This window comes from Podarcis tiliguerta (assembly GCF_965153285.1).
Source record: "Podarcis tiliguerta genome assembly, chromosome: 7".
NCBI classification, from domain to species: Eukaryota; Metazoa; Chordata; class Lepidosauria; order Squamata; family Lacertidae; genus Podarcis; species Podarcis tiliguerta.
The window spans coordinates 53513266-53537450 of NC_139540.1; the positions used below are offsets into that span (position 1 = coordinate 53513266).

Sequence of the window (24185 nt, forward strand, 5' to 3'; positions counted from 1 at the left end):
CAGGGAACCAGGCATTTCTTGCTTTCTGTTCCTGTAAGCAGAATATCTTGCTTGGTGTTCAATACAGTATCTTCTATATGGGTCTTATATGCCAAGGTTTTTCATGTTCCTTTATGTTGGAGTGATATTTTTTTTTAAGGCATGTGTTGTAAACAGAAAATTCATGACTTGTATTAATGATTTATATCTTAAATGGCATGGTGAAATCTATCATTGACGTGATAAGCTGCACATTATTCCCTATCTACATATAGCCTTGTAGCACTGCAATATCTGGCAGTGAATGTAAAAAATAAATTTTCCTTGGTTTTTAGGCATATCTCCCAAGTATGAGACATGCTTCACTTGTTTTTCAAATTTAGCTGCAAGTCATTTGAGGAATGCACTATGGTAAGTGTGTGTGAGAGAGAAAGAGGGTGAAAGGGGGAGAAAAAGAGATGCATATGTTTGTATGTATATATATTTACATATGGGGAAATGATGTATTGCCCAGGTGTGTGTGTGTTCTGTACAATTTGATTTTTACTGCACAAGTGCTGAATGTACTGTCTGGTGCAAAATTTTGCGTAGCTAGAAGCAATGTTTTCATTTTTTTATTTGTTAAAAAAGGCACCTTTTGTGGTTGCAATTTAAAGTTTGAGAACAGATGGGAAAAATATGACAAAATCAGAGCAGTTAAAGATATTATTGGAGAAGATTTTCCAGGAGACAGAATAGCTATGCCTTGGTGCCTTGTATCTTCGCTTTGCCATTTGTCCTTGGGTCTTCTTCTACAGTTTCCTTTCCTAATCCCTAACCTTCCATTCTTCCAAGGGGAATAGTCTTCTTGTATCAGATCAACTCAGTGTGAATGCAGTCTTTTCATTTGTTGACCACAAACCACATATTACTGGCAGCTCATTATATAAGAATTATCTACAAGATTCTAATCCATATCCCCATTTTGATATTTATATTGTAATTAAAAACTTTTCGTGCACTGTATCTCTGTTGACCATGAACATTTATGCCTGGACTGAGTGCTTGCTTCTTAGTCTCACCTCCAACCAGCGCCTCCAACTAGCAGAGGAAGTTCAGGTCATTTCACCCCATTTATCATGAGTCCACCATGAATGGCATCCTGCACAAACAGGGATAAGGACCATCTAAGCAATAATAGTTTGTGGTGTAGGTAGCATGAGCACTAGATGTGGATCTGCAATCTAAGCCTAAAGCCAAAAACTGCAGGTTCTGAGCCAGCATCTCCAGAGACTTCGATCTACCAAGAGACCTATTTCTCCCTACCTCCAGGGAAAAACATTCCTCAAAGTCTATAGACTAATGCAGGTTATGAATAGCAGAGACAACTGAAGTACTAGGCTCTAGGCCAGAGGAGTCTTCCTGCAAGATATCCCCCTTCCACTTCTGCAATGGTGGTCCAATGATGGGAATACTGTGGCTCTCCAGATATTGTTGGCCTCTGCTTCCATCAGTCCTGCACCAGCATGGCCAATGATTGGGGTTGCGGGGAGCTGTAGTCTAGCAACATCAATAGAACCACATATTCGCTACCAAACACACACACACCCAGACACAGAAAACCAAGCACTCTTTGGAACAATGCGTTTGTTCACTCTGACCTGTCCAGGGTACTGAAAGACCTCTTTCTGACCATTCTTATTCTTTGATCTGGGATTGGACTCTGCTTGCCAGTTTACAGCTCTCCCTAACAGCTGCAGACTGCTGGCCTTAACTGAATACTACCCCTAACAAAAGTGTGATATGCTGTGAGAGCAAGGTGCTAGTTGTAACTGTTCAAAAGCCCTCTCTCCAAGTATTGTAATTTGAGAGTATTGGGTGAGAGTTTAGCTTGTTTACAAAGCTATTGTACTACCAAATTTACTGTACGTTTGTGAAACACAGGCCACTTATAAACACCATCTCCAGCTCCTCAAAATATTCCATCAAAGGTGTCTCTGAATTCTTTTTCGCATCACTTGGGAAGACAGGCGAACTAACGTCAGTATACTGGAAGAAGCAAAGATCACCAGTGTTGAAGCAATGACTCTTCAACATAAACTTCGTTGGATTGGTCAGGCGTCTGATTATTGTCTTCCAAAGCAACTCCTCTGTTCCCAACTTAAGAATGGAAAGCGTAATTGCTGGACATAAAAAGAGGTTTAAAGACCTCTCAGTGTGTATAAACACTGACAACTGGGAAACACTGGCCTGTGAGCGCTCCAGTTGGAGAATAGCCTCTACTAAAGGCGTCATGTTATTTGAAGAAGCACGAACTCGGGACGAAAGGGAGAAACGAGCTAAGAGGAAGGCATGTTTGGCAAATCCTCACCATGATCAACTCCCACCTGGAAACCTATGCCCCCTATGTGGAAGGATGTGCGGATCTAGAATTGGCCTCCACAGTCACCTATGGACATGCTGTTAAGACCATATTCATGGAAGACAATCTTACTCGGCTACAAGTGATCACCAAAGAAGAAGAACTCAGAGTGGCCAATTGAAATTAATGAACACAACTAAGTTAGGTCTACTCTGAGTAAAACTGAGTTGAATACCACCCAAGTTCTCTGAATGTTAGAAAGAGTTTGGTGGCAGTTGTTCAGTTTGCCTTCTGTTTATCCGTCAATACTTAGACCACCCTTATACATTTGTCCAATGTCTCCAAATTCTATGCACCTATGTGAAGCCACCTGCATATTCCTGGGGTTGGACTAGATGACCCCTGGGTTCCTTTCCAACTCTACAATTCTATGATTCTAAGCAAGCCAGCCAAACAGAGCCACTAGAACAAGGCTTTTCACCTGTGCAATGGAACTGATCCATGTACACCATGCACTCTTCCCAGATCTGCTCAATAGGTCTGGGGGGGGGGGAGAGGACCCAGAGCAGTCACGGTGTCCATATATATATATATGACATCTGGTTTTTGGTTTATACAAACACTCGAGGGAGAGGAGAAACTCCTCCTCTTTGCAACACAACCGGCAACAGCAATAGCAGCAGAAATGAGTATACAGGTGAAATGGTTCACTTTATGTGGGAACTATTTAGTATACAATTACCACAAAAACAAGACTAGTAGAATGTTAGCAAGGGAAAAAATGCTTTTTGTTGCCACATTAACAAGGCCTCGAAAAGCATCTACACTAGTCATTCCCTGAGGCAGAGGGCATCTGCAGCTCTGCACAATTTTGGCTAAATCTGCAGCACAGATTTTTAAATGTTTTCCATTTATTTTATTACAACTTTTTGCAAAGCCTTATGTTTGATGAGGAAACAGTGGGTATGTTATTGTTCACAGTTTTGCTTGTTTAAAAAGGAAACACTCACTTTTCCAAATAGCTTCCCCTTGCCCCCACCTCCTGATGCCATGTGGAAATAGTCAGTCCATTTAAAAACTTAGAGCATGCAATGAGCTAGAGAGAGGCAAGGCAGCAGGATGGAAGCAAAAGGGTCCCTTTCCCCATCCATATGGTTCAGGTTTGCATCTTGTCTGGCATGATAATGTGATAGTTGGCAGAATTCATGTTTAGAGTCTCAAGCAAATAACAGCCAATAAGTTGTAGGTTTAATATGCACGTGGAGATGTTCGTAGTATTCCAGACTGGCTGATTCTACAGCTGCAGTCAATCCAAAGTTGCTGCATGAATCCTTGTACAATGGAATCCCTGGTGGTGAAAGTAAACTGGAGGCCCTACCCTGATGTAAGTATCCCCCATCTGCTGCGCAGGTGTAGCCTAAGTAGTCAATCAGGATATGTAACATGCATTTGTAAGGAAAGTGGAAAATTAAACTGTATGCATTTCCTTCCTTCCCTCTTTCTATCCACATTATTTCACAAAGAAATCAGGGAAATTCATAAGCACTGTTTTGTGCAGATTTCTTCTGTCCAAATGGCTTGAATGACAGGAAGCATGGGTACATTAACAAATCCACACTATCAATGTCTGAATGGCATTACCTGTAACCAGCAAGCAAGTGCGTACATTCAAACATTGGAAAGAAGTCTGTAGTACAAGCAGTCTACTGGGAGCTCTTCCTTTCCCTTCCACAATGCCTTGGAGGAGTCTTTCCCCTTTCCTTTCTCATTATTCTTAGCTCCTTTGGCTAGGTAATATTAAGAAGTGCACAAAGCATGGGTGCCAACTCCCTGGGGCCCTGGGTGTCAGAGCATCCACAAAATTCCCCTTGAAGGGACCAGGCACCTACAAATTTTGGTGCCAGGGCCATGTAGTCTGCATGGCACTCACAGCTGTGGGGGCCAAGCTGGCACTCCTGCCACAAAGTCTACTGCAGGCTTCACGCCTACATGGTGCTGCACTAATTGGCATTTTAGTGGATATACAGACATTCTTGTGATCAAGGACTGTGCATACTATAAACCAGTGGTGGACAATTAAATGGTCTATGGTTTGAGCATTGCCCAGTTGATCTAATACACAATGCCAGATGTCCATATATCTTGTGAGTCTGCTGCGAATCATACTATTTGTGCAGTTGTACAATTGTCTAGCAAACGAGTAGGGCAGTGAGGAATATAAAGCAAAAAAGACATACCTAGATACAGACATAATCTTCTGTACCACACTGTGTGCGTATGTGTGTAAAGCACATAAAGGATGTAATAATCTCTGACATGGATATAATGAAGGTGCAGAAAGTTGAACAGATGGAAGGAACGCTGGATCATGATCAATTTCCTTTATGTCTTCTACATTTGCAACCTATGTGTAATAAACGTGTATGGCAGGCACATGTTTAATTAATAATGCGGTACATTTATAGGTAGACCAAATATATTTCATAAGATAGAAAACCGTCACAATGATGTGCAACAAAATGTATGTGATATCCTCTAGGCAGGTATTATTTAAGTGCTTTGAACTTACCAGCCAAGACCAGTTCAGAAGAAAGAAGTCAATGCAAAGGAAACCGTGGCTACAGCTGGACTTTGGCCACTCTACTGGGCTTCTCAATGGAACATGAGGTGCCTGCAGACAAGGGAAAGGAACAGACTTGATTTTGCTGCCTCTGTCTCTGGCAGCAACGTTGCCCTCTGCAATCGGAGAAAGGCAATGTTATGAAGAACTGTGGTCCAGCCCACTTCCCATTCCCTTTCTGTCCTTTAGTCCATACAGTGGCCACAATGGTCATTGTAGGTCTCTCGTTTCTAGGGTTCCCCATCCCAAATGTACCTCTCAGTTATAGGATACATCTCCACCTAGTGGTACTATTTTTCCCTTACAAAGCACACAGTGCATGCTCATTCTGTGATGTGTGAAGCAGCCCACTGTTCAAAACTGGCAAGAGATATTCTTCATAGCAGAAGGCAGATAGATAGAGACACACATATATCTGATCTGTAGAATATTCCTTTTTGACCCCAAGATAGGAACTGTACGACATGACAGAAAGTGTCAGAATCTTTACAAAAAATAACTCCTTTAAAAACAAAATAAATAAAACTATCAACAAGAATAGCAACTGCTCAAAATTTATCTCAGAGCTGCCAAGAAGTGAACATTCATGGGAGAATGTTCTGTTGTTTTCAATGTTCTGTTGTTCACAAGGTGGACACAAATGCATACAGTTGGATGCTGACAACTTGACACATGTCTAATGAATCTAAAGCATGTGCACACACACACACGCACAAACACACAAATTTACTAGGACTAAAAAAAAAACACCTTAAAAAAACAAAAGCCCTTCCAAACAAGCCACTTCAAGAAGATTTAATAGCTATGTAGGTTTTTGTGTACCTTAAAATACCATAGATGCTTTGTTAAAAGTGACAGTTAACATCTGTGTTGAAGATGCTACATTCTAACAGAGTGAGCTGCCGTTTGTTGAGTCCAGTGAGCAGATGTTGGAGGCCTAATGCACTGGTGACAAAAGGCTACAGTGCTTTAACCTTCCGCATCGCTTCTGTCTAACACACAGCAGAAAAGGCTTTAATTTGACAGGTTGGCTGGGATATAGAGAATTCAGCTCTGGCCACCTACAGAAGGGCCAAACCTAGTCATGAGAACAGTAGTGTGGGTGGAATGAAGCAGCGGGGGAGAGTAGTTTGCCGTCTTGCACTAAGTGGAGAGCTACATACACTGTTTATTTCTACAGAGATTTAAAAGGGTTCCTATTGGAAGTTAATTAAGCAATTAAGCCGATTTGTCCTTTAATGTGCAAGGAAATCTTTGAGTAAGGTGAGTTGGAAAAGGAGCCAGCAGCTCCTAGCACATTTTGCCTGTGCAAAATGTTTTAAACGCCTTTTTCTCCCTGTGGTTGGGATGATGCAAGAGAGGAGAATTAAAATGAATGCACAACCTAATGGCAATTCTCATACAAGCTGCATGTAAACAGAAACATCAGCACAAAACTTATGAATCTTAATTTGTGCCACTGAGCTAAAATTTGTATCTTTCTGCATTAAAGGAATATAGACATACAGCACTGTGTAGTGTCTACTTGCAATACAGAAAGCTGACATGGTCTTTCCAATTTATGGGAAAATTGACATAATTTTGCAAAAAGGGGGGTGGAGAGGGAGAGAGAAGCAAAACCACTTGTGAACTAGATTTTGCATAATGGGATTAATTTGGTTGACTGTCACATCAGCTATGCTGTAGAATGCAAGTTAATCACAACATCGATATGATTTTTAAAGAAGAAAGAAAAATAGGGGGAAAGGGAGGAAGAAAAGGTATTTTCCTCCCTTGTCTGATTCCCCTTTCATTTTAAAATACTTCCCATTTCTACTGTTATGTGGAAGTGCTATGACAAATAATGGAAGTCTGTTTTGCATTGGGCCCAAGAAGACTGAAATGAGCTAGAGCCGGCCTCACTCTGGTAAGAAAATCATCAGCTTTTCCTGGATCATGTAAAATGGTTTTGCGGTAATGCTCTTAGCCACGCAATGGCTCGCTGTTTAATTTGATAACTGAGCTTTCTGCATTTGTCAAGGAGCATTGAAGTGTCACCAACGCATGCTTATCTGAAACTTTGTGTTTCAGTTGTCACAGAATCCTGTCATTGCTAGGGCACTTACCTTGTCCTTTAGGTGGATGTGCCTGTACTGTGCCTGTACTGGCTGCAATCAGCAACTAGGCCTAGCAAATGCGAGCAGGTGAAGGTGGCACCAAGAAGCCAATTCTAGGGTTCGAATGTTGTTTGTGTCAGACTCCTTTTAGGATCTGCATCTGGGACTATTGCCCTACATGTCCAATGGATACCCAACTTCATATTTCAAATACAGCCACAACTGGTTCTCCCAACGTAAGATTACTCATATGAATTGTATGTGTACTTGTACCCATATCAATCTTTTCCTTTTTTACTGGGGTTGTGAGAGGTTATTCCAACAGCCCCTTGTTCGGCTATTGTAGTATCCCATTGCTACTGCAAGAGCAAATCATTTCTCTTTATTTTTGTCCTCACAGAGTTCAATTGTACTTTGACAGAATAATTTCTTTGTTTAAGTGTTTTTCAGAAGAAAGCTCACCAGGAAGAGAAACACTGCAAGGCGCAGAAATGCCTTAGGGTCATGTAGCAGGGGTTTGTGAAGTCATTAGAAGTTGTGATTACCTGCTAGGATATTTCCATGTGTCCTTTGCTGAATCACTTAGCGGAGGAAACTCTGGTATTTTACACAGGCTAGTTTAAAGGAGAAAGTGATATGTTGTCACATACTGACTGTCTCTTACACAGGCACATATGGGAATAAGAGTAGTAGCTGAATGCAAATGGATCTCCCCATACTAGGGATGGAGAGTCTGTTGTTGCTCACCATCAGTACCAACCAGTATGGCTAATGGTCAGTAATGATTGGAGCTATAGTCCAACAACAGCTGGAGGGACACAAGTCTCCCCACATCCCTATGCTAAATAGGCAGAACAGTAGCATCAAGCTGTGGTCCTGAAAGAGAACTCAGAAGTCAGGTGTAAACTTCATGCTTTTGCAGGTGGCCTGTCTAGCTATTTTTGTCACAGCTGGAACCATCAGTGAAGGAAGATGGGAGAATGTCAGGCGTGAGGAGGCGATCAGCAGAGGAGGCAGAGCAAGGCTCAGTGCACTACTGAGAGCAATTGAAGGCTAGAGACAGTATGACTCCGTAGCAAATGAGACCCACAAAATAACAATGGATAGGGAACTAACTGGTTACAGGTGGGGATTTAGTTAACTAATGAGTTAAGTTAATTCATGAATAGATGAACAGAATTATGAGGGGTTCTGTAACTAAAAAGGAGTGGACATAATACTTGATAAGTGTGGGTGCTCTTTGGTGAGAAAGGTCCTGGAGGAATAAGGGACTCATCCAACCCATCCATCCATTCAGGATTGGCACTGTCCATAGGAAATCTAGTGGCAGCAGACTTAACCTAAACTTATAAGAAGACTAAAACCTTAATACTAAGAATACTACACCAGAAGGAAAGGAAGACAGAAAGTAGAAAGTCAGGCTCCTTCTGGCCTATTATTATAGTCAGCATGACCTTGAGTGAAAGAGATAACAGAACCAGTCCAAACAAGCTATTCAGCTTCTACAAAGGAATAAGCCAAACACCAGGAACTTCTGTCTGTTTTTTAGGCAGAATAGAAACTTGCTTGTCGGCTAGAAACCTCCAGTTTGCACTAGTTTGTATCACCCAGAGAAGCTTACAGAACCCTCCTGTATCAATTAGAATAGGAAAGATCTCTACATATCAGATCAGTACTTTCTTCACCAAAAAATGCAAACTGACACCTGAGGGGATGCTGACCCATAGCGAAACCCTTATATACTGAGGAGAAAGGAGTGAAAAATCTTACACCAGGGATCAAGGAAGGGGGAAGGAATGAAATTATGGGGTGGGAATAAATGTACAGTTGAATTCCGAAAGACATTCAGGGAAAAGGAAATAAATTGATTATGGAAATAGACAAAGAAAAGAAGAGAGGGTTAGAGACAACCCCACTGCAGAGTAGTGTTGAATAGGTGTGCTCTGGTTGTATTCTTCATACATTTACCAGTTTGACTATAAATAAAGTTAAATCTTAAAAATGTAAGAGGAGACCTAATGAACCAGGCCAAAGGCCTATCTTACACAACAGCCTGTTCTCACAGTGGTCAACTGTGAGCAGTGGAGAAAAGGGAGACAGGAATCTCATGGCCAGCCTAGCAAGACCCATTGGAAGCCCACCAGCAGGAACTGAATATAGCAGCTCTCTCCCCACTTGTGACTCTTAACAACTGGTGTTCAGAGGCAGCTGTAAGAACCAAGTCTGGTCTGCAATGCTCTCCATCTTTTAAGTTTGACTGGTTCTATAGGAACAAAAGTACGATATGTTAAAACAAAGCTATTTCTTGCCCATCCACTCTAAAATGGGAATCTAAAAATGGCTGGTAACTTGTTTCATTTTCACCAAGGTGCATAAAATGTTCAGGCATAACAGCTGCTTCAGAGTACCAAATATTACATAAATACACCCAATAGTTTTCATGCAGGAAACCCTAAAGCTTGAGGGAATGAAGCCTGCTAAATTTTTGAATAATAGCTGCAATGCTGGTCCTTCAAGGATAATAGCTGCAATGCTGGTCCTTCAAGGATAATAGCTGCAATGCTGGTCCTTCAAGGATAGACTTTCCCATTTTGGATGGGTACAATAGGAACTCAGCTAGACTGGTAAAGAAAAAGCGATTTATAGGTTTTGCATATGCGATATAACATTACGCCACCAGATGGCATTGTGGAGTCCCATTCGTCTCTACTTGTTTTCCCTGTTTAAATTTACAACACGTTTAACTGAAATATTTATTTGATGTGTCTAAATCCAGCCTAGGAATCAATGTGGGTGAAGGTGGCAATATATGAAAAAAAAAAAGAAGAAAAGAGCATGGCTCCTCAGGAAAGACGGGTGAGGGAAAGATCACACACACAAACCCCCATGCAAGGAACCTGTTACCCCAACAATTGTTGGTGGGGGTGGGCTTCTGTCCTACCCCCATGGATTTTTGGTGATACAACGGAGATCTGTCAATAGACTTGAATAGAGGATGCCATTGTACCATCTGAAAAACAAACTCAGTTTTTAATTCCTCGACTGTGAAAGGATTGCCCTGGGGAGATAATTCACTGTGATTAAGAGCTAGGCCTGTCTGACAAAACAAAAGATTCTCTCCATGTCTCCACCCCCTTCACTTCTGAGCTCTGGGCATTTCCCCAGTCAACTTGGGCTCCCCCCCCCCTTTTCTCATGGGGGGGTAGGATGGGGGAGGGAGGAAGTGTAGTTTTTGGACAACTGATGCCACAGAGCCTTATTTATTAACACAACAATCCAAAACGTAAGAACCTTCCCCAAATCACCTTGATTCATCTCATAATTCGGTCTACACACCTCTAGGATATAGCATCCCCCCCCCCTTATTTTCCATGGCTTCTTTGCTCTGTGTGGGCATCCTGAAGAGGAGATTATGCCATTGAGCACTTTGGTTATAATGGACTTGAAGAATGTGCTTAGGAAATTGATCACATCATGATTGTGGTGACAGTGAAGAAGAAATAAAGGGCTGGTGGCATATCTGTGGGACTTGTGTTTGTAGTGTATCATGTCAGCGATGCTTTAAGAACCTCATATCACTGAAAGGCCTATTAACATTCGTTCATTTCTTTCTTGCATCTCTCTCCCTCCCCCCCCCCCGCCCTCTCCACACTTTTCAAGGAGCAGCACATACTATCCAGTACAGGCTCACACTGACTAGGTTAAACAATTACACTACACTAATTGGCCTGTGTCGGTCTTGATGAGTAGGTAAACAAATGCTGCACGGGAAAAGCTGAGACAAATTGTATCTAATTAAATTGATGAAAAAAAAGTGACAATGACAACAAAGAATGCAACATTCACAGTTGCAAATCACAATGCTTATGTGAAAGCACACACCTCTTATCAAAATCTGCAATTCTGCCCTGGGTGCCGGAGAGAGGAAGGTTGATGAGCCATCCCTCCCCCACACATTCGAGAAATCCCTTAATTATAGCATATAAAAAGGTTTGGCTACCATCTATGTTCAGCCATATGAGCTCCTGTGTGTGTGCTCCATGCATATACAATATGTGCAAGTGAAAATAGTGGTGACTCGCCCACATTGCTAAAAGGAAAAGGTTTCTCATTTGTTCTTGCAAATTACCTCCTTCCTCCCTTATATATTTACAGATACTTCAGCTGTTCCAAAGAAGCAGCAAAAGAGGAAGGACAATTCCTTTCCACCTGCTTCTGAACTTCATCAAAATAAGAGCGATGGGCACTCTTGCCACTACAACAGAAGAACATGCACCGTCCACTTGAGACAAGTGTCTCATATTTAATCTTTCTTGGAAGCATTGAATTGGCTTTAAGCATTAGGGCTAAGGTCAGAATGGCTAGCTTTCAATACCCAAGGAAAAAAGCCTTCTCATTTGCTGTTGCAGTTGCCCACCTTGCTCTATAATAAATGTGAACATTTAAAGTTCACAATTGCTTTCAAATTTTAAGAATAAAAAAATATGCAAAATTCATTTAGCTTTCTGGTTTATTTTGAATTTGGAGAAGACTCAACTCAACCAGATTAGGACTGATACAATACTTTCTTCAAGAAAGATAATTGTGTGTCTTCTCTGGACCAACACCACCAGGAACATGGCACCAAATCAGACCCTGAGCTGATTTAGTCAGTAGCCGTATAACTTGCTCACTTATTTATTTACCAACCACTTTTCCAGAAAATGTCTCAAGGTGAAATATAATAAATCACATACCATTAAATACAATAAAAACAGTTTGGTAAAAAGAAAAGCAAGCATCAGAGCGCGAAAACAGATATCAAATCACAGCTCAAATACTACCCTAAAGAAGTTTTCAAGCAAGCAATAATGGACTCATGTCTAGGGAATTAAAGTGGTTCTGTGGGTGCTTGTTTTCTAAATATTCACTGGAGGGGTTGGTAACTTACAGGCCAAAGATATCTGCGATCAGATGCTGGCTCCCTGCTCAGCTTCCGTCACCAGTCAGAGAAGGGAGTTACAAGCAGTTCCATCTAGGACATTGCTGATAATTATTTAGTTTAGGAAGTCATGTGCTGCTACCTGGTACCGGTGGCTGTCATAAAGTTTCCAGAGCTGCTGCCTGGTGAACTTGTCCCTGAAGAAGGCCATCAAGTTTCTCCTCCATGTCACGAAACTACTGGTCTTCACCCTTATTTTAGTACCCTGCCAATCTGACTTTGGATCCCCGACTTCAGCTTGTCTCTATGCCTGCTTGCTGTGGATCCACCTCTCCTGTTCAATACAGTGGTACCTTGGGTTACAGACGCTTCAGGTTACAGACGCTTCAGGTTACAAACTCCGCTATCCCAGAAATAGTACCTCAGGTTAAGAATTTTGCTTCAGGATGAGAGCAGAAATTGTGCAGCGGCAGCGGGAGGCCCCATTAGCTAAAGTGGTACCTCAGGTTAAGAACAGTTTCAGGTTAAGAACGGACCTCCAGAACGAATTAAGTTCTTAACCTGAGGCACCACTGTATATTCACCCAGCTTATATAACCTGAATCCTTGCAAGAGAGATTCCAAGGTCCTTGGAGGAGACAGTAACTGGTGTGCAAATCAGGAAAGCACTTGTAAATGGACGAAATCAATGCCAATTCTGGCATTTCATACAGTAAATCACCAAATAGTGACAAACTATTTGCAATACCTTGCTTGGGTTATCTGGATTGGCTCCAGATAGAGGTGGAATTTGACATTTTGTTGGCAAATGTGTGATCCCAACCATTATTATTTATCACCAAGAGCCTACAGGGCACTTTACAACATAATGCAACAATGCATTGCAGAGATGGTGGGCAGGCATAAACCAAATGTTGCTTGTGTAGGAGGATCAGCAGATGCTGAATCCCTGCCATGACCATCTGATTCTCCTCAGAAAATGCCTACTGGGCCATATTTACGTATAATTTAGGATGCTGCCTGTGGGAGGACTTAAACTGCAGGGGCATTTATAGAGTAGAATTAAATAGCCCCTGTTCTCAGTCGCTATCACCTGCAAGTGCCTTCCCACTCCTCAAACGATATTTATGAAGAGAATCGATTATGGAATTCTGTGCTTCTCTCATAACATCTACAGTTCTTGCTGTGGGGCATCAGCAGAGCTGAAATAATTGGGGAGTATTACTGCCACTTGGAAGCTGACCTACAGTGTCCCATAGGCTTCAACATTATCGCCACTGTTTATGTCCTAGGATGTTCAAATGCACCTTTTAAAAACACAAAAAAATGACAAATAAAGCTTTTAAAAGAAGAGGAGGAGCCATGGCTGTACACTATGCACTGCAAAGTCCCTTCTGCAGTAGACTTGACGGACCAGGCCTGACAGTGCCCGTAGGACTCCTATCTATGTGTGTACTTACATCAGGTTTTCTGAGGCACCACACACTGGGTCTCAGCTGCTCTCTCAAAAACCTCAGGTGTCTCTATCACACCTTGCTGATTACTTTATCTCCCTCAACAGCAGCAGCACCTCATGCAAGAGAATATCACACGATGTTTCACTCACATCTAAATGTGCTTATTCACCTCAGTGAGTGTGCAGTTCTAAGGCCTCTTCACTTTTACCTCAGCCAACATTCATTCACTCTTCCTTCTCTCCGCCGGATACAACCGTCTTGGTTGTCTAGGTTACTTGCTGGTTGCCACCCATGCCTCTCTTTTTTAAAAACAAACAAATGAACAAACCCTGCAACTTTACATTATTTATTATTTCAACAAAGCTGTGAGAGATACTGATTTGGCAAAGGTAACCCTGCACGTTTCATGGACTTGAGTCTCCAACACATAAGCTGTCAACTGTCCAGCTACTGATAGCTGGCTTAAGTCAAACGCCGGTTGCATTAATATGTGGATTGATTCATTAATTTACAGCTAAGCCTGAAAAGTAGAGAGGGGTCTGAGTTCCCTCAGATATTGCTGGATCCCAAGTCCCATTATCCTTGATCATTGGTCAGACTGCCTGGGGCTGATGGGAGTGAGAGTCTAATAATATCTAGAGGGCCTAAAGTTCCTCACCCCAACTGTAGAGAAATCATCCACACTTCATATTAAAGGAATGCTTGGCAAACTGATGTGCAAATAAATAACTGATTTGTGCAAGAATACTGTTGGAAAGACCTTCTTATTGACCATATCTCAAGGTAACAGCAGCAGCAACAACAACAATAAAATAAACCAATTTAATAATAATAATAATAATAATAAGCCTCAAGCCTGTTGCATTCCTAATTTTAATGAGGAAACAATAAGGAGGTGATAAGCTGGCAGCTGCATTTTTAGCTAACATTCCTCTTTTTAAATTTTACCTCAGTGGAATCAGGCTATATTGGTGGGTAATTTTCCATGACAAAAGATGAGGAACTCACCAGCAAATTCCCTTCTGCTAGTTGTATTGGCATCCCGTTCTTGCTGCCTAGTACAGTTAAGTTTTTTAGATACTTTACTTGCATTTCTAATTCAGTTATTCTTCTGAAATTTATTCAAAGGATTTATGCTTATGAAATTATAATATAATGCTGCCTATATGCCAATGAGCTGCAGGCAAAGAAAATAATTTTCTTCAATTTACAGTTATGAGGCTGGAAGAAAATGATGCCTTCTTATCACCTCTTTTTCTTTGTATGTCTCTCTCTCTCTTTTTTAGTCTTCAGAAGGCAGGAACTGATGATGAATTCTTAAGCAGATCACACTGATAATTGTATTTCAGAACTGTCATCTCTGAGAAGACTGTCCACAGAGGTGTCGCAGTTCACTTGAGCTATTTGTGTCATTGCTTCTCCAAGAGCTCAGCCCTCAATAATATTTTTTTTAATAATAATAAAAAAACACCCTAAATCACTAGGGATATTGTTAAGTCTTCTGAAAGGATTATTAGATAGGGGATTTATAGATGACACTTTTTAACAATTAAACAGGAAAATGTTGATGAAGTTAAGTTGCCATTTTGTACTGCAGCCGTAAAGGTGTAGATGTATTCGGATATAATATTTATAATAGATATATATAATTAGCTGCACGGCATACTTACTGTATTTTTCTGCATATAAGACAATGGTTTTTGCTAAAATATTCAAGACAAAAATTGGGGGTCATCTTATACACAGATGGTGAATGCACAGGGGCTCTGGCTCTGATGTGGGTGTCCTGGGCTCGGGTTCGAGCTCTTGAAATATGGCAACCCTAACTTTGGGAGATCTCCCCAGCTCAAAGTTGTTCTGTTTGATCTTTAAAATATTCATTTCTTAATTTTGGGTTGAAAAAAAGAGGGGCTGTGTTATACATGGGGGCGTCTTCTACACGGTAATTGTGACTGGGTTTTTGTTTAGAACATTCTTAAATGAAACTTTGCTGTTCACAAATAAACTGTGGTGGGGACTTTAATTCATCAAAACAAAATCAAACCGAGATTTTTGAAGGCCACCCAACCTTATCATTCTGAGTAGCCTTCTGTAATGAATGAGCTTAAAGGTAAAGGTAAAGGGGCCCTGACTGTTAGGTCCAGTTGCGGATGACTCTGGGGTTGCGGAGCTCATCTCGCTTTATTGGCTGACAGAGCCGGCGTTTGTCCGCAGACAGCTTCCAGGTCATGTGGCCAGCATGACTAAGCCGCTTCTGGTGAACCAGAGCAGCACACGGAAACGCCGTTTACCTTCCCACTGGAGCGGTACCTATTTATCTACTTGCACTTTCTGCTTTTGAACTGCTAGGTTGGCAGGAGCTGGGACCGAACAACGGGAGCTCACCAACCCACAGCGCCATGAGCTTAGCCCTAGGCTCTGTGGTTTAACCCACAGCGCCATGAGCTTAGCTGGTTGTAAAATAAAGGTAAACAATGTTTGCCTAATCCTGACTTTCTCTGGCAGGGCCATGGTGTAATATACAAACTTACACTTGTGTGCATGAAAGGGTTAACCTGAGCTCCGGTTATCAGTGAGTGTGACTTAACAGGCTCTGGGTAGCCTCTGCTCCCCCACTTCTTGGTTTTTTCTTGGTTTTGCTTCCTGGAACAAGCAAAGAAGGAGCCATGTGGCTTAGGCTTCTAGCTCAGCAAATGCTGCAAGTGAATTGAATCTCTCCAAAAGGGAGATTTTAAAGCCTGCTTCTTTGCTAACCCAAAGATTGCATTAATTTTTTTTTTGGTAAGGAAACAAAGTCCTTTTCTTTTTAAGTCATTTGGAAACTTTTTTCATCTGTGTTTTACTGCTATCAGATGGAGACTTGTTTGCTGTAACTTCTGGAAACTCTTGTGAGTCAATCATTCACTTACTTAAAAAGCTAAGTGCCCAGCCCAAGTATTTTCATGAGGAGTGTTTGCTTAAAGACTTATATAATGCATTTAGGTATGTTATTTTCACTAATATATTCATCTTTATTCACATTTCTGCCAGATGTGTGCATTTTGTAAACATTGTTTGGCTGGAAATCTGCACCACAAAATTCTGGGAGTGTGAATTTCAGAGGATCATAGAATTGTAGAGTTGGGACCCTGAGGGTCATCTATTCCAACCCCTGCAATGCAGGGATATGCAGGTGGCCCAGCTGGGGATTGAACTGGCAACCTTGGCGTTATCAGCACCATGCTCTAACCAGCTGAGCTAACTGGAGTTTATGGCTGTGATTTAGTTGTCGCATGGTAAATTTGGTAAACTTGGCTTTAAATGAGAACTGAATGAAATCCCTACTCTCTGGCAAGTGGGATTAGAACTTCAGCCTGTCAGATACAACCCATCTTACATTTGTTCCCAAAGAGTTCTCTTCACATAATAGGTGCTGCATGCTAGTCTTGTGTTACAGCAAATTGGAGCCCTAATCAGTAACATAAAACACTTTTTTCATATCGGCAGTCATCCTTGCTGACATATATTCAATCCCAATGTTCACTGGTGAGCTAAAATGTGACGCTTCCTTCTTCAGATTGATATACATAATCCATTTCTGCAAGGCAAAGTTCTTAAAGAGCTGTATTGTGAAGTACACCTCTCTCTGCATTAGGTAAATAACATCATACCAGTCATTCTGTTCATTACATTCTGTTGATTATTGGAAAAGGAAACAAGGCTTTCTCAGAAATAAAACCTTCCCAGGGAAAGCATTCTTTTCCTTCTTCCCCAAATTGGCTTTTAGATAGAGCTCTTCACATACACAGGCATGTAAGTGAACTTGGATTACAGGCTTGATTTTCATTCAGGGTCACATCTCACATTATAATCTCCCTGGTTATTAGTATTAATCATATCATAACTGATAAATGAGACATTAAAACAAAAGTTATATACCTCATCATGTAGGAATTTATGAGCATTTGTCGGATTCCTGACGTATGCACCTAGACCAAACGCCCCTCCCATGCAGTCACTTTGCCATTCACACATTTGAAATGACATGTTCCCCCCCCCCCAACATAACAATTAATAATAGCTTAGGAAAGCAGTTTAGGAGCATCTTTTTATGTTAACGAGAAAAGAGGCAACTTTTATAGACCCCCTAAATGACTGTTCCCTAATCAGTTGGTCCCAAAAATGATCAGAAGGGAATGATCCTGAACTTTGTCTCCAGTGGTAACCATACCTGGTGTGAGATGTTGAACCAACTAGGAACAGTGACTAAAGGTAAAGGTACCCCTGACCATTAGGTCCAGTCGTGGCCGACTCTGGGGTTGCGGCGCTCATCTCGCTTTATTGGCCAAGGGAGCCGGCGTACAGCTTCTGGGTCATGTGGCCAGCATGACTAAGCCACTTCTGGCGAACCAGAGCAGCGCACGGAAAAGCCGTTTACCTTCCCGCCGGAGCGATACCTATTTATCTACTTGCACTTTGACATGCTTTTGAACTGCTAGGTGGGCAGGAGCAGGAACCCAGGAACGGGAGCTCACCCTGTTGCGGGGATTTGAACCGCTGACCTTCTGATCAGCAAGTCCCAGGCCCTGTGGTTTAACCCACAGCACCACCCGCTGTGACTACAGTGCTATAAAATCAACATCTATGTAAGTGGGCAATTGCGAAGAAAACCCAGCACAGCTACAGAAGCATTAAATAACTATGCCCAGTGGCAAATATCCCCTTTGGGGGCAAAGTGCTTGAGAGGGTAGTAGTGGCCCAGCTTCAGGCCCAGTCATGGCACTGACTGAAACCATCTTGGTCATCCTTGTTGAGGACATTTGTCAGGAGAGAGCTGTAACCTGCCCTGGGATCTCATGGTCAATAGCATGAAAGAAATTGAAATAGTATATATGTATTTATGGATCATGGATGGATAGATAGACATAGATAAATCAGCCCCTGTACCTGGTAACTGGAAATGTAACATGATTTCTTAAACAATCGGTCCAGGGGGAAACTCAGGAAATACACGTCAGTTAGCTAACTGTATTTTCAGGAAAACTGGTATACTAAAACATATACAGTGGTACCTGGGGTTAAGAACTTAATTCGTTCTGGAGGTCCGTTCTTAACCTGAAACTGTTCTTAACCTGAGGTACCACTTTAGCTAATGGGGCCTCCCGCTGCTGCTGTGCTGCACGATTTCTGTTCTCATCCTGAAGCAAAGTTCTTAACCCAAGGTAATATTTCTGGATTAGTGGAGTCTGTAACCTGAAGCATCTGTAACCTGAAGTGTCTATAACCCGAGATACCACTGTAGAAGGACAAGTCTTGCTGAGGAAGAACCAGTATGGTTTCTGCAAGGATAAGTCCTGTCTCATAATACTAGAACCCAAGGCCATCCAATGAAGCTGTATGTATGAAAATTCAGAACAGACGGAACGAAGAACTTCTTCAAACAGTGTATCATTACACTCTGGAATTTACTAACACAAGACACAGGCTACCCACCTGGATGGCTTTAAAAGTAGTCCAGACAAACTCGTGGAGGATAAGGCTATTTGTGGCTACTAGCCATGATGGCAGTGTACTGTATCAGAAACAGCATGCCTTTGAATACCAGTTTCTGGGGAGTACAAGAGAGGAGTGTTGTTACATTCGTGTTCTGTTTGTGGGTTTCCCATAGGCATCTGTCTGTGAGTATAGGATACTGACCCTGATGGACTGATTCAGCAGGACTGTTCTTATGTTATTAAAATAATATTTTTAAATATACACGTATACAGATCCTTAGCAATAACGTCAATTGTCCCGTTATCCCTAGCTATGGCTACATGTACTGAGAGGGTTAAAGGAAAGTCCTGCTGTTTCATTCCTGGTCATTCCAAGGAAAGCTATCTCATTGCGTGAGCCAAATTCCCCGCCATGTCACATTACAGATTGGCAGCAGAAGTAATCCAAGAGAAATCTAAATCCTTGCTAATCAGGAGTGCCAGCACATGTTACAAATATGAGAGTGAAAATCTGAGATGGAGCTATCCTTTCTCTTGGCTCAACAGCTTAGTGCTAACAGCTATAAACTTTAGCTAATCACCCAGGCTTGCCCATGTTAGAATGAGCAGCACTTTATTAATCAAGCTTTCTGAAGATGGTAACAGCAATTTGATGGTGTAAGTCATTTGCTCTGTCTTTATAGCCTGCCCTTCATCCCAGGATTCAGGGTGGTGTGCAACACAATTAAAACATTTAAAACAATTCACATACAATACAGTACATCCTTAAAATTACAATCCATAAAGACCCATAGACCTACAGAACAGGCTCCTTATTTTAATGCAGTAGTAAAAGTAATACTCACATTAATACTACCATACTAGTAACACTAATACTACAAAAGCCAGGCAAACAAGTCAGTCTTTACCTCGTGCCAAGATGACGTTTATGCTTCTAGAGGGAGGGCATTCCATAAGGAAGGATGGCCATGGAGAAGGGACTATCCTGTGTCACCACATAATGCATTTCTCCTGGTGGTGGGAAGCAGAAGACACCTTCCCTCCAAGACTGGATTACTTCAATGTGCTTTATGTGGGGTTTCCCTTGAGCTTGATCTGGAGCCTGCAGTTAGTGCAGAAGCATGATTGCTGAGAGGAGTGAGACCTTGTTAATGTATAACACCTGTGCTCAGAGATCTGCACTGGTTGCATTTCTGCTACTGGGCTACATTCAAGGTATTGCTATTGGTATACATAATTTAGGCAGTGCAGCTGGAGGCATGTGATTGTCTCTTGACACCAACAGCTGAATGCGATACACTTAAGTATTCTTGCCTATAGTGTGTGCATCCTGCTATTATCTCCAGTCACAGGTGTTTCAGGTATTTGTAGTGTTCCAAAACCCTGTAAAACCTGTCTGATCAAAAATGACATAGGGACAAAATAAGTCAGTGTATACTGCCTTCAAATTTCTTGAATATGTTACCCCTTTCTGGCCTGAGTATATTGTTAAGTTAGAGATATCTGAAGGCTTGCAAGTCATGTTTTCCATCTGCGCCTCTCCACTGAGAATCATATTAACAGGGTCTTGATGACAATCTCTGCCAGAAGAGTTATGTGCAACTCAAAAGGTTTTTAATCTCAGCAACACAGATTGGCCTAATGAGTGTTATCCAAAACATTTAGAATCAGAAAACTCTGAAACATTTTAGCTGAAGCTTTTTAAAAAATGGCACTCACTTTTAAAATGTTCTTGAATTTAATAGAATTGCAATTATATAATAAATAAACTTATAGCTTTATAGTTAATATATCCCCCCCCCCCCCCCGGTTTAGCATTGACTTATGATATTCCTTCCTCATAAATTACCTTTAGCCTCACACATACAAAATATCTATGGGCCTGAAAGTGATTTGCAAGCCTTAAGAGATTTTTTAAAAATAAAGTTTTTGTAATTGTCTGGTTTATGCATTTGTCTTGTGAAGCTTCTTGGAACAAAGAGGGTCAAAGTTCTTTTTTCTTCAAATAAAAGTTGAGTTTATTATTTTAACACATGCCTCATGATCTCAATATTTTTTTATAAAAAAAATATTCTTGCACTTATGAGACTTTGAATAAAAATTGTGACAGTTGGCAAACCTAAAAGCAAAAATACTGGGTCATCTGCTTATGGTAATAATGCTTGCAAAGCCATGTGTGCAGTTTTCCCTTTGAAGGCTGGTTACAGCATCAGCCCTGGTCCTGCAAGCTGTTCCATGTGGAGAGACCCTGGTACTCATGCAATTATTTTTCCCTGGAGCTATACTGCTGTTTGTTATGTTTAGAAATAGCTCTCGACATTAACAACAATACCAGTTTTAGGTTGATTTAGTGGAAGCGTCCCTTTACACAACAAGAAAGAATATTACAGACCTAGCTCTTGTCAAAGGTTTATCACAAGAAAAGATAGTAGCAGATTCCTCTTGTTGCTTAGACTGGTGGCCAAGTGTCAAGTGGAAATGTTTGTATTGATCATGGCCAATTGATTATTATAAGAAGCGTCTTGGCTAGTTTCCCTGTAGCTCTCAACTTACTGGTGGCATACAGACTTAGTCCTTGTATGATATCCCACAGATTCCAGGCTCAGAATGTGTCATGGACTCAGTTATGACGTACACCAGTTTAAAGGCATTTGAAGGTACTTGAGCTATGACAAACATGGAATTGCTCTTCATACATCCTAATACAACTCTATATTGGCCCAATGCAGCTCTTATTTCTGTTGTCCCTGTAGATAAGCCATGATCAGCCTGGGGATGGCATTTCTCAACCTTGGGTCCCTATATGTTGTTGGGCTACCACTCTACATCACTTCTGGCCGGCATGACCAAGCATGAGGGATGATGGGAGTTGTAGTTCAGTAACATATGGGGACGCAAGGTTGGGAAAGGCTGGTTTGGAGATATGTAAAAGTGGAAAGGAAAAACTCATTGATATTGATTATTTTCTCTATTGCTTATCTAGGAACAAGTACTTTGAATAAGTACCATACTTTGATATCAGAGAAGGATGGTGATGTGGTGAACAAGGTCTTGCTGAGACTGTGATTTATACAAGCAGAGACAAGGGAAAGACTCATTTTGTAAATTTGTTTTATTTTGTTTCAACAATAGTTGTCTCAAAAATTGCCCTTTGAAATACAAGATAATAATATTGGTTAAAGGAATAGGAAAGGAAACCCCAGCTTTCTGTTCCCATAAGCTGTGTGTGGCCTGCCCAGTTCTTGTGGAGTTTATCATCATAAAATACGCTTAGTGTAACCTTTTTTAAAAAGTAAATGTTTGACATTGTGAATTGCAAATGAAAAAAGATCTAGAAACATTTCTTCTTCTTTCTATGTTGAACTCAAATGTAACAAGCAGCTATTATGAATAGTATACTGGAACAAAAACATGATTATGCACTAAAGAGGAAAAACACATCCAAACTTGTGTGTGTTTTTAAGCCAGAACATAATCATAAAGGTATTGTTTATACAGTAGTTCATTTATACTGCAATAGCAGCACCCAAAAGCTGAAGTCCATAATCTCCCCTCTTTTTTTTTTTTTGACAGCTTGTTCAGCAAGATATGATAACCTGCTACTTTCCCGTACTTCCTTTTGTGTGGGCTGCAACAGCTGCCCCAACCAGTCCTAAATGTTTGGACTGGAATTGTTTGTTGCCGCACTTGCACTATGCCATGTTCTGCAAAGTTAAATTGGATTTTTTTATGGCACTCTTAAGAATTTATACCCGACACAGATCTCAGGACATCTTTAAATGGGGCATTTGGATAATCATTCAGATAATCATTCATGTGGCCACAAGCCACATGACCACTGCAGTTCAGTATGTGGTGTTCCAACATCTGGTGTTATGTACTGAGTTGAATAGGATCCAAAATGCAGCAGTCTGATTGGTCCTAGAACAATAGGATTCAGAATGCAGCAGTCTGATTGGTCCTAGAACAATGCAACAGTATGATTGGTCCGCAGGAGCCACCCAATCCAGCTCCAGGTGGAAGTGAATCCGCAACCTGATTGGCCTACAGGAAAATCCCGGAATTAGACAATCATGTGCGGCCCATTGTGTAAATAATGTATATAAAGCAGATATTGTGGGGGAACTTTCATTCCTCGCACTATGAGCTGAATAAAGAGCATGAAATCCACACTTGACTCCGAGTATATTTCATCTGTTTTCATTGCAAATGGAAGAAACTAAAGTCCCAGCATGGGTAAAACCTGTGCTAGTTTTTTCAAGAACTCAGCTGAACTCACCATGAACACTTCCTTTGTTCTCTTATAATGGCAATGGCGCCATTTCTGGCTGAAAAAAAGCCAGAAACAAACATGTACTATTTTGAGGTTCATGTCCTCACTCTTTCAGGGATTTCTTCATGCACTTCCAAGTTAGTTTTCTGTTGTCAAACTTGGAACCTGATAAGCTCTGTTTAGTTTTTCTGCTAGAACTGGACCATGAGTATTTTTATTTTTTACAGATTATGGTGTTCTGTTGTGCAATGCATGTACACACAACCAAATATACAACTCTGTACTTGTCATGCACAATACATACTTGCTTTTCTTCTTTCTCCCTCCACTCCATATTAACAGAGCTAGCACAAGGGGTTTTACCACCTGATAGAGCTAGGCATCGTAAGATCTTCCTATGTCAAGGTGAAATTGTACCCCAGAAACTGGCTATGTCAAAAGCAGTGTGAAAGCCTGGATCTGTGCAGGGCTTTCAGCCCCTTGACCTAAGCCCTCCTCGGTGGTCACCTACTTTGCTTTGCAAATGTTTTAAATGCCTTTAAATTACTGTTTTAGTTGTGGTCAATGCACATTGGCAAGATTTGAGAAAATATTGCTTTGCCTGTCTTTAGAGTCCCTCTCCTAGAATTTATAATATGCTCTCTATGTAAGGAGCCCACCCCCCCATATGATGATCCCTGAGAGTATACAAAAGTTTTTGTCCAAGGTGTCATTACATGGCTTTAACAATTCTGGAATCATAACAGCACAGAATTTTCAAGTGTTTGGCCCATCATCTGGTCTAATTGCTTGTTCTAAGGTAGAATACCGTACCTCTATCTCTAACAAGCGCCAGTTCAGCCTTTCCTTGAAAACATCCAAGTAAGATGATTGTACAACTCATTAGGCTTCTTGTTTCACTGAAACATTTAACTAATGTTTAACTTAAACCTGCTTTCCAGAAATTTAAGCCCATTCTTTCCTTTCCTATTGTGCTATTGTGAACATTGTTCTTCCCCACGAGTCTTGCAAACATTCTCAATCT

At 41.2% G+C, this 24185-nt stretch overlaps 1 long non-coding RNA gene across 1 annotated transcript in view; it reads right to left on the minus strand.

Moving 5' to 3' along the window:
- LOC310681859 overlaps nt 1-14057 on the minus strand; it is a 66748-nt gene extending 52691 nt beyond the window's left edge. Inside the window, exons 1-2 of the long non-coding RNA XR_014513658.1 lie at nt 13418-14057; nt 4890-4991 (exon numbers count right to left, since the gene is read on the minus strand). This is a non-coding gene — a long non-coding RNA (uncharacterized lncRNA). The remainder of the gene's footprint in view (nt 1-4889; nt 4992-13417) is intronic.
- Nucleotides 14058-24185: the final 10128 nt, after the last annotated feature.